Source organism: Falco punctatus (assembly GCF_963210335.1).
Source record: "Falco punctatus genome assembly, chromosome: 5".
NCBI classification, from domain to species: domain Eukaryota; kingdom Metazoa; phylum Chordata; class Aves; order Falconiformes; family Falconidae; genus Falco; species Falco punctatus.
The window spans coordinates 36271697-36282960 of NC_137584.1; the positions used below are offsets into that span (position 1 = coordinate 36271697).

An 11264-nucleotide genomic window follows, 5' to 3' on the forward strand; every position below is an offset into this window, starting at 1 on the left:
TAGTGGTTGGGGGTGCATAGATCTTCATATGTGCAGCTCATGATAACTTGAAGGGTCCAATTTTCAGGTGGTAGGTTAGAAATATTTTTTTCCTCATCGTATCTTAGAAAATACTTAAAGCAGTAAGAGTTTTATTGTGGTATTTGCAGTAGCAGCTGAAGGATGTAAGCATAGTGTTGTTCATGACTGCGCATGCTCAGAGCTTGTAGTTTTATATCTCTTCTGAGAAGTACTGGCATGGTAGCAGCAGAAGTGCACAATATAGGTACGCCTTTGAAAGCAGCAGAGTATGACAGCAGCCACTGCAATTTGAAGTGAAAGCAACAGCAAATGAACATGCCTAGCAGCTGCTTTGTCTAATGGCAATTATATTATTTCAGATAAGAGGAGTAAAATGTTCACTATAGCATGTGAGGAAGTGCTTGAATCCTGTGCTACAACAGACTGGTGAAATAAATGTGATAGGAAGTAATATTTCCCTTGTTCAAGCTGTTTATGTTTGAAATGCAAACCTATTGACTATTGCTTGTAACTCCCAGTTCATAATCAGTGCCAAATTTTGCATTCACACTTATCTGTGGGTGAAATATCACATGCAATAATTTTCAGAGAATATAAAGCCCAAGTTTTTAAAAGTATCACCCTTCCAGCCTTCAGCAGAACCACATCATGCCCTCCATTTTTAAGCAAAATTTTGCAATCCATGTAAAAACTATTTTTTGTCATTAAATGATCCTTTTCTTCTAACAATGGAGTACAGGTCAATATGAGCTATTTACTCAAAGGGCTACCTTTTGATGTCAGAGGCAACAGAGGCAAAGTTCTGCTCATTACTGAAAATTTAGCCATGATTATTTTAACAGATAGATTTTGCCTTTTCAGCTCCAGCTTAGAATCTATAAAGGCGATATGTCACTTTTTTTTTTCTTCTCCCTCTCATTTAATAAAAAGTTACAGTTCAGTTCAAAAGTGTCATTTTAATATTCCCACCCACTCTTGTTCAGTTTGGCTGCTATGGAAGAAGAAAAAGGTGTTGTGCATTCCTAAATAGGCACTGGTGAGCAGATGGACTCTAGCTAAAAAATTCTGGGTGAGAGAAATCAAAAGTGTTTCATTTCCATGTCTGCTCTATTGGCAATGCAAACTCTGGTTCTGCTCAGATGTGCAGATTCCAAGAGGCGTGGAGTGGGAGAATGGAGATCTCAGAAGTTTCTGTGAAGTTTTAGAAAGATAGTGAAAAATATGATGTATTGTGAAAATGTGGAAAGGTGGGAGGAAGCAGAGCACATCTCCTGAGCATAATTTTGCAATTACAAATCTGATTGCACATGCAAACTCACTGCCTGCTTACTATCAGTATACTCCTAAATTTCCAAAAGCAGCTATCGAGATAATGAAATGGTCCAGGTCTAAAGCTGACATGACAGTTCAGCATATTTAATCAGACCTATTCCCTGTGTGTCATTTCTTCCTCCCTATGCACCATCTTCCTTGCAAGATGTTCTCAGCTTGGTAATTGGTAGTAGAGTACTAAAGACTTGTTTTTAATAATGTCATAGTAGTAGATTTATTATTATTTGTAGTGGTTTATCACCTAAAGACCTAGATCATATTCTGATGGTGCTGAGTTCACAGAAACAAAACAGAGAGACAGTCAATGAGTAAAATCTATTGGGGTAGGGGACTGTGGGATTTGTGTAGAACAGGAAGTATACCACAAGCCTTCACCTTGCCCAGTGGGGAAATACTACCCTGGCTCCCTTGCAAATTAAGGTCAGTCATGAACATTGTAATTACCCAGATGCAGCATACAAGAGTACTGAATCTAACCTACAAAGTCATAAATTCTGTTCTATCCCTATTCCTTCACCTCCGCATACCAAAAGGTATTTTGTCACCTGACCTTGGTTTTGCAAGACCAAATTGCTAGTGAAGAGGAGACGATAACATTTTTCCCCTTCCCCTGCTCAAACGTGCTTCATGAATCAGGGGTGGAGTTGGTCCCTCTGCAACTGAGACTATGGAGCCTGATTACTCCACATCCTCAAAGAGTATCTATCACATGGAAAAGGTTAGGGAGAAGAGAGAAGGAATTGTTCATAACTCAGCATGGAACTTGTGGAAACCAAGAGTAAACTGATGGGGTTATAATTGTCTCAGTAGTGTCACCCAGCTGGTAGCTCAGCTCCAGGAGGAGGCCATGCAGACCATCCTTTTGTTACGATAAGGCCTGTAGGAACTAGTCAAAAGCCTTTCCTAAATTTGTGGATCAAAGCAGACAACATTATCAAGTGATGTTTTTATCAGTGACAGTGAGAAGAAAAAAAAAGGCCTAACTTTGATTCCAGGAAATTAAACTCAATGCTAGGCAATACATGTCACCTGCCTGGTCCTGGATGCATGTTCATAACCTGAGATAACCATTTCTCACCATGCCACCTTTATTGTTAGATAATATAGATTTCCCATCTTAAAAATATTGCTATCAAGATCTCATAACACCTGTGCCATAGAAACCTGTTAGTGTGATTTACTTTGACAGGAGACAATGGGTATTTTATTGTTTGACCCTTTCTGCTCTGGCAATGTAAGTTATTTTTTTTCATAGGAGCTGTTTTATTTAATCTTACAGCAGGTAGTATTGAATCTTCATAGAATTTTTTTCCCTTACCTGGGTATGCTCTTAAAGTAAATAGCATAATGAAAATCCAGGATTTCGCAGAAAGGCACCCACTTAAGTAACTGCACTCTCTCAGAAAAGATCTGTCTCTAAAAATGCATGCATTGGAAGTGATTCAATGAACCCTCTTTTTCTTTAACATGTGAAAGTAATGCTGGATTCCAACAATTAAATCCATTAAGTTTAATGTGAAACTTCAAATGGCTTAAACAGTGCTTTCCTTTCTTAAAAGGCCAATGTCACAACTATGAGTGACCCTCATGGTGATCATCTTGAGAATCAAGTCTATAGGAAGGCTCAAGAATTTTTGGCTGTTTGGTAGTGAGGTTAGCATAGTAAATTTTCAAGAAGGGAGGGGGGAAATAACCACTGTCTTGCCCCTTACCTCATAAGCATGAGTCACTGCAGTGTGAGCTAAAGTTGAACCATAAAATGTTGAACCATGCAATTGTCACTGTAAGAGGTTCTAGTCTCTGGGAATCAGGCACAGAACTCTAAAACTAATTTATTATCAGAATTAACATGTATGTACAAAGGAACTGAGACCAAGCCCAGTGTCAGTGTTTGAACTACACATATAATTGTTATCTACAACTACCTGAAAGGAGATTTTAGAGAGATGGGTGTCAGTCTCTTTTTCCAGGTAGCAAGTGATAGGACAAGAGGAAATGGCCTCAAGTTGTTCCAGGGGCTGTTTAGATGGGATATTTGGAAAAATTTCTTCACTGAAAGGGTCATCAAGGATTGGACTAGGCGGCCCAGGGAAGTGGTTGAGTCACCATCCCTGGAGGTTTTTAAAAGACGTGTAGATGTGGTGCTTAGGGACAGGGTTTAGTGGGGGGCTTGGCAGTGTTAGGTTTACAGTTGGACTTGATGATCTTAAAAGTCTTTTCCACCCTAAGTGATTGTATGTTTCTTTGATTGATATTCCATCTGTAACACTTGCTTATGTTTGGGACCTCTAGACTTGACAAGTCAGCAAGTCTGGGAGTCACCATTAATCTGACTGCATCTTCCAAATATTTTGAACCTGGCCCAAACGCTCAGAAACAGGGTAACTTATACCACACACATGTGAATGCCAAAGCCAGTCTTAAAGCAGTGATCTTCCCTGATGACAGCAAGAACTGCTTGTGTATAAAGAAAATCTAAATGATCAGTTAGACTTCAAATAAGCTTTCAGGAAATAGGGGTTTCCAAAACTCTTCATCAAAAACCAAGGCAGCCTGCATTAATTGCTGAGGCAAATTATCTGCTATGCCCCAGAGACTGCAGCCTGCATCACTGCAGCCAATGTGACAAAGGAAAGTTTTAAGATAGGATATAAAGAACAACAAAGTGTCTTTGATCATTAAGCATTTTCCTCCAGCTGAAGAAGTAGCCAGGGACTGTTTCTTTGAAATCTAGCAAGCACATGATTGTGTGTAGTTCTGAGAAGACATGACCCTTTGGTACTGAACAACAGGTAGCAAGACAAGAGATAAGCCAAGTAAGTTCCCTATAGTATTAGTTTAATACTTGTTTGAACGCTTGAAACTATGTTTGAAACTATTAGAGAAGAGATGCAAATAAGCAGTGGGACAGGTTCAAAATAAATTAAGAGGGCTATACTGGGAGCAGCATTCTGACTTTTAATGGTATTCCAACATTTTGTGCTGTAATGGAGAGGGTTTTCCCAGTTGAATACTTTTTTTCAAGATGAACTTGATGGGGATGCCACAGTCCAAGGCTTTTGAAGAAAACCTTATGTATTGGATCATGTTCTTCCTCGTAGTGCCATTTCTTTAACGTACAATGTGAAGGTGGAAAAAAACCACTCCAGAGTATTTGCTGAGTAGTTTTCCAACATTCATCATCTGATATGTATGGACTTGTCAAGTGAAAGTTCAGCTACTACTTTCTTTCTGCTGGACTTCTAGCCACAATTTTAACCATGCCATATGTTCAATCTGAATCAATTTGGGATCACCAGATTTTAAAGATCCAATTCAACAGATATATTAAGAAATGGAAGAACTAATTTCAGCAGAGTAAATCAATCAAATCTTCAACTTGGAAGCTACTTACACACTACTCTGTCTTTTTCTCGTGGGTGAAAAAGTCACCACCCTGCTACTACAGTAATAACCAAGAAAAAAATATGGGTAAAAACTCCAATCAAAGTGACAAGATAGATGCTGCAATTGTTTTTGCAAACAGGAAGTGTTGAATTCTGATCCATAGCCTCTGGTGGTGGAGAAGAGGGAGGGGTAGAAGGTTGGTTTGAACTAATTAGTGTACTCTTTGGTTGTGAGACACCTGATGTCTGAGAAGATGAATTCATAAAGAAGAAAAACAATGTGTGCTTGTTGGTAAAATCACTTTATAGAAGGATACAGGCTACAGGAAAGGAGCACAGGAAGGAGGCCTCTCCCTACTTCCATGCTCCCTGCCCTGCCCTGCCATCCCATGTACTGCAGCCCTCAGTTGCAGACAACCAACATGACTTACATGATCCTAGTCAAAATCTAACATTCCAGTGTTTTGCCTGGCTCTCTTGACTTCCTCCTGCAGACACAGCCTGAAAGAATCAGAAGTCATTTGTCCTGGCTAGAAATACCTTAAGTGCCAGGGTAGGCACATAAAACCTGCACCTGTCCTTACTGGAATCACAACATCCTGCAAAAGAGACTGCTTGGGGTGTTTGCTGCTCACCTGGTGCAAAATGGTGCTGTGGTAGAGACAACGTAATGGCTGATGCTGTTCCTTTAACCACTCATGTCTTTGTGATTTTGTGTGATACCACTTTGAGATTTTGGAGATAACTTTTATTATCTCCAAAATATTATCAATTTTTTCTCCAGCACTCACATTTCATTGTGAGATACAAATTCCTTTGCTGACAAATTAAAATGTATTAAAATCACAAAGCCATTTTGAAAGCCATTTCAGACCAGCTGGCCTAACTTGACTGTCCAAAGCCAAGTTTGCCACACAGGCAATTAGGATATTATTGCCTTCCTAAAGAGGTATGTGCATTTAAAGCATAATCAAATTCCAAATACAATACTGTACAAAACAAGACCTAGCATAGATATTTTCACTGTTATGTCTAATTTTTTTACTTACTAGTTAGATCAAGGTGTTAGACCTTGGTAAGTAAACTCTTTGTATTATTTCCAGAGGTTTTATTTATCTGTCTATGAATGCTGAAGTTACTAAAGCTGTCTTTAACACTTGAGAAAATACTGAAGACGTATCTTCATTTTAAGGCTTCTGTGGCATCTTCACAAATACATCACTGTTATTCTGTCCACAAAAGCTATTATAACAGAGCAGCTCTACTTTTATGGCTCAGGAAAGGCAGCTGGAAATAGTCCCTCCTGGATCCCATAAGTGTCACTCACTGTTGGTGTCACTCAGAGGAGGTCTTTGTGGAAAAGTGCAAAGCACTTAGCCCTCTGGGGCCAGCACACGTGTTTCCATTTTATTATTTGTTCCTGTTGGCCCAAGGAAAAAAAGAAAAGATTTTAAGTCATTAACCTCATGAAACTGGAAATGAATGTGACAAACTCTGCCTTGAAATGCATGCTTCACTGACTTTTATTGGAACCTGTAGAGCACTGGGTACAAACAGGAGCAGAATTTAGCTTCTGATATGATGGGAGTAATTTTTCTAAAGCTACTGGAATTGTTCCAACACTGCTACAACATTAGACAAGTCCTGCTATATAAACTTTTTTAGGATGAAGATTTGAACTCATATCGAAGAATTCTTTTAAAACTTAATGTACATTTTGAGCCTTTTTAAATTTTAATTATATTGGTGAATTTGGAGTATTATTTTTTTTAATAAATGAATAATTTCATTATTAATTTGGGTCAGATACAGATTACACAAGTATTCTATAACTGAGGAACCCAGCCAATTTTTCAGAAAACTTATCTTTGTCCACCTCAGCAATTAAGAAAGTTTCCTTAATTCTTCTGAAAGGTTTTTAGGGACCTGTGAAAGCTAAGCAACATCCTTAGTTGAAAAAACATCACATAACTTGTTAGACATGGCCAGCCCTGGTCATCATCATATTTTTACTAACTCTAATTAGGTGACATGGTTTTTACTCTACAACATGGTGGTGCTAGTGTCTTGCAGAATAGGTTAGCCTGTTTGCTTTGGAAACAAGATTCCTGGGGGAGGGGCTGCCTTATCCCTGGTGATTTCTCACTCATACTACTCATTTTGCAGTCAGGTGCCCGAAGAGCAGATCACAAGAAACTCTGCATGGGTGGCTCACCATTTCTCCTATTGAAACTGGATCAAAATCCAGCTACAGGTGTGAGTGTCATGTCTTCAGAGCTAAAAAGCAACACAGTGGGCACAGGAGATGCAAATTAAAGTGAGGAACCCTTTTGGTTTGATTTACTTTTTTACTGTTCATATAGAAATTTCCAGTCTAAACTGTAAAAATAAGAAAGGGTCTAGATCACCATATACTAGATTTCTGCAAAATAAGTTACTCTTGATTCTTACTTTTTGTCAATGACAACTCATCTACTTATCTTAATCTGATGGGTAAAGAGTCAAAATAGAATCAAGGCCTTTCACTTTCCGGATGTCTTTCCCTGCTTTTGCCTTAAAAGATGTTGTTCTGATAAGTATCTGTTTTTAGAAGGTGATGGAGAAGCAGAGTTCCACTTGCCTTGGGTACATGTCTTGGGTCTCATGTCTGGTCATTAACGATATAGACATCACTGCCTATCCTAATGTGTTGTCACCATAATCTGCCATAAGAAACAGACCCTTTTAAGGAACCAGTTATTACAAGACAAAGAGAACTTACCAGTCCTCCAGTTCATCCTAATAATCTATTATCTTCATAGTTTAAAATCTATTTACACATTATTTCTGATTTGAAACAGTCTCTTTACCTTCTGGTTGGTGGGATTTTGCTATGCCTTTTACCATTCAGATAAAGAGTCACTTAAACTAGCTGATGACAGAGCAAGGCACAAACATCAGCCAATTTTGACTACTTTTGTTCCTTAACTGCAGAACTGTGGAGTCCCTAGAAGAAAATACAGAGAATGGATCATTCATTGAGATGCCTTGATTAGCTAATGGATACCGTACATATTAAAAATGGCTGTGACATACTAGATTATGGATGCATTGCATTATGTCACATCAAAGCTATCAAAAACTAGTCTGTCATCTTCTAAATGACAAAAGATTTCTTTTAAGAAAAAGAAGAGGAAAGGCATTATATCATATTCTCCCTGTCAATTTGGATAGTCTGCTTAAGCACTGCCTTTTAAAAATAAAATATAAGGCTGCAAGAAATGAGCACTTTATGCATATTATTATCATATTTATTTTTATATTCAGCTACCTCTACAGTATAACTCAGTGTGGTAAATAGCTCATGCTAATTACTTAAAAATCCATTAAATTTTAAGTCTCACAGCAGATGCAAACACCATTTCAAATGTTCTCATTGTGTTGCCTACATAATTCATGAACTCTTATTAGAATGCAGACTCAAAGCGGGCATTTGGTATCTGAGCCACACTCTCCAGCTTTTTGTATGTTCCTGAAAAAGTTAAATACACACCCACAGAGCCTCAGTATCAAATCCTGTTCAGCAGCTATGCTGACCTATATTAGAGAGTGAGAGGTCTTGTAGTGAAGCAACCACAGGAGATGATGCAGTTGCACAGGCACATGGGAGTGTGGTTAGTGCAGGCAGTTACTCTCAAACCCAGGGCTGGGATGTTTAACAAAAGCCCAGGAAGGATCTCAGGTTCTAGTCACCAATACCAAACCCATTACATGATTTTATTCATTGACTCTTTTGGAGTACATCTCCCTCTTGTTTCTCTTTTGCTGGACCTATACATAACTGGGAGTTCAGGTTGTGGCAGCCCAACTTGACCAGGAAGAGCAGAAGGTTGTTCTGACCCAGCCTTACCACCACCTCAATGTGATCTCTGCCACCTGTGCTGGCTTTGGCTGGAATAGAGTCAGTCTTCTTCATAGTAGCTACTATGGGGCTATGCTTCGAATTTGTGCTGAAAAGAGTGTTGATAACACAGGGATGTTTTAGTCCTTGCTGAGCAGTGGTTACACAAAGCCAAGGTCTTTTCTTCTTCTCACCCCTCCAGCGAGTAGGCTCAGGAGGCACAAGAAGTTGGGAGGGGACACAGCTGGGACAGCTGACCCCAACTGACCCAACAGATATTCCATATTGTACGACATCATGCTCAGCATATAAAGCAGGGGGAAGAAGCAGGAAGGGGGGATGCTCAGAGTGATGGCATTTGTCTTTGCAAAGTGTTGTTACATGTGACGGAGCCCAGCTTTCCTGGGGATGGCTGAGTACCTGCCTGCTGATGGAAAATGATCAATTAATTCCTTGGTTTACTTTGCTTTTATGCGCAGCTTTTGCTGTACCTATTAAACTGTCTTTAACTCAGCCCATGAGTTTTCTCACTTTTAGTCATCAGATTCTCTCCCCCATCCCACCGTGGGGGAGTGAGTGAACAGCTGTGTGGGGCTTGGCAGCTGGCTGGGGTTAAACCACGACACTACCACTACCATCCAGCTGAGGATGGGGCCCCTGTTAGCGTAGTGTTTGTCAGCTTTGGCTGTTGGTTCCAAAGGACATTATATGTCCTGCGCTGTATCTTCAAGAGGTCTTGGATGCCCTCAGGTATTTAAAATGGCATTAGATACCTATGCTCAGGCATGTGAATCATTTCTATATCGAAGAGGGTCCCCCGTGGAGAGTCCGCTAAGTCACGACAATCACACCAGTATGGCTACATGCCGTGCTCACTTTATTAAACAAACAGGTCATATTTATAACTTAAACCAACCGCTCACATGACTTTACACACAGGTGATTGGATAAAAGTCTCTGGCCACGTGGAGTCTGTGTTGCTGGCTGGTGGGCACGCTGCAGGCAGCGGATCAGAGTGTCCCGATGAGAGTGTGCTGATTCCGCGGTTCCCAGGACTTGCTCTGCACCTTCTCACACTGCTTGTTCCCAGGACAATTTAAAGTTGCTCTGCAGCTTCAACTAACAGGCCTGGGTTGTCCAACCCAGACAATGGTAACATATGTCTTCAGTCCTTTAAAAATCCCTCTACACTACATATATGAAATTTAGCCATTTAAATAAAAAGTAGATATTTTGGGTTCCTTTTATAGATTAAGTTAGAGGCTGATTCATCCCACCTGTGCTAGTTACCTGTCTAAGCATGATATGTAGTGCCCTTTAGAAATGACTGCTCTTCCTATTCATTGTAAAACAAGTTTACAGACACACAGAATCTCAGAATGGTCAAAATTGGAAGGGACCTCTGGAGGTCACCTAGCCCAACCGCCTGCTAAAAGCAGGTTCACCTACAGCAGATTGCACAGTTTAAAGTAAGTAACTTTAGGCAACCAACATTTATACTGCTACAAGCAGGCAAGAGTCTTTAGGTCTACCATTATAGAAATTTGATAAAAATTCATTGATCTATAAATAGTATCCTAAGTCCCAAAATAAATATTTCTCAATGTGGTAAATAATATTTTTTCCCCAAATGAACTAGTAATTCACCTTTATGTTCTCTGTCTGTAATATATCTATAACAAGAGTCTCATAGTTCTGCAAGATGTTCTGATAATAAAAGTATTAACAATTGTGAAGCACTCTAACTGCAGAAATGGGAACTTGTAAGTACTTCAGATAGTCACTTCTCCAAGTACAGCTGTACTTTAAGAACAGACCTCTGTACCCCAGTCAGCTTTTCTTTAGCAAAGCCCACCAGATCTGAAGATCCAGTGGTTTTGTACTCATATTCAAAACTCTGCTTTTCTCAGTTTAGTGTCTTGCAGGTAAATGGATACATGGTGTGCAAAGCACAGTCAGTCAGCATATTTTAGTGTTCTTTATACATATTTTAAAAGCTTTCATATAGTACTTTGGCTATTTCTAACTTTCATGCTTTAATTCCCTATTCTATCCTGTAATATTTTATCTATCTTCTTCTCTGATCTTCCACTTTGATAGGGGTAGAACACCTTTGGGAGAATGATCTAACATTTCTTGCTATCTTTCTTCTTTTTTTTTTTTTTGTTTTTTTTTTTTTTTTTTTTTTTGTTTTTTGGTTTTTTTTTCCTCCAATATACTTGTTTAGTTGTATTCTTGCCATCTTATTTAATACCTTTCATGTATAACAAATATGTCACAATTTTTCCTTTTCTTAGCAGAAAACCATAAGATCAGATTTGTTTTCAGCTTTAACCCTTCACTTTAACCAAGAAGGAGATAAAAACATTAACAGAGAGTCCTAATCCAGGTAGAAGAGGAATTAATCCAGGTAGAAGAGGCTTAACAGAACATCACCTGTTCTTTCTTCAGGCTTCATGAAAGCCCCACTATGTAAATACTTTAGGATCAGTATCTCCAGTCTCCAACTATCATCACATTGAATAGTATCTGGCACAGTTCTACTGAGCTTGGGGAGAATAGCTTTAGGGAAGGGAAATTATTTAAGGAGAACTTAATTAAGATCCTATAACCATGGCTAAGAAAAAGGAGGCTTTTACCTAGAA

General features: G+C 39.1%; 1 long non-coding RNA gene across 1 annotated transcript in view; it reads right to left on the minus strand.

The window, feature by feature from the left end:
- LOC308064292 overlaps positions 1–10798 on the minus strand; it is a 209549-nt gene extending 198751 nt beyond the window's left edge. Inside the window, exon 1 of the long non-coding RNA XR_013928329.1 lies at positions 9687–10798. This is a non-coding gene — a long non-coding RNA (uncharacterized lncRNA). The remainder of the gene's footprint in view (positions 1–9686) is intronic.
- Between the last annotated feature and the right edge of the window lie 466 nt (positions 10799–11264).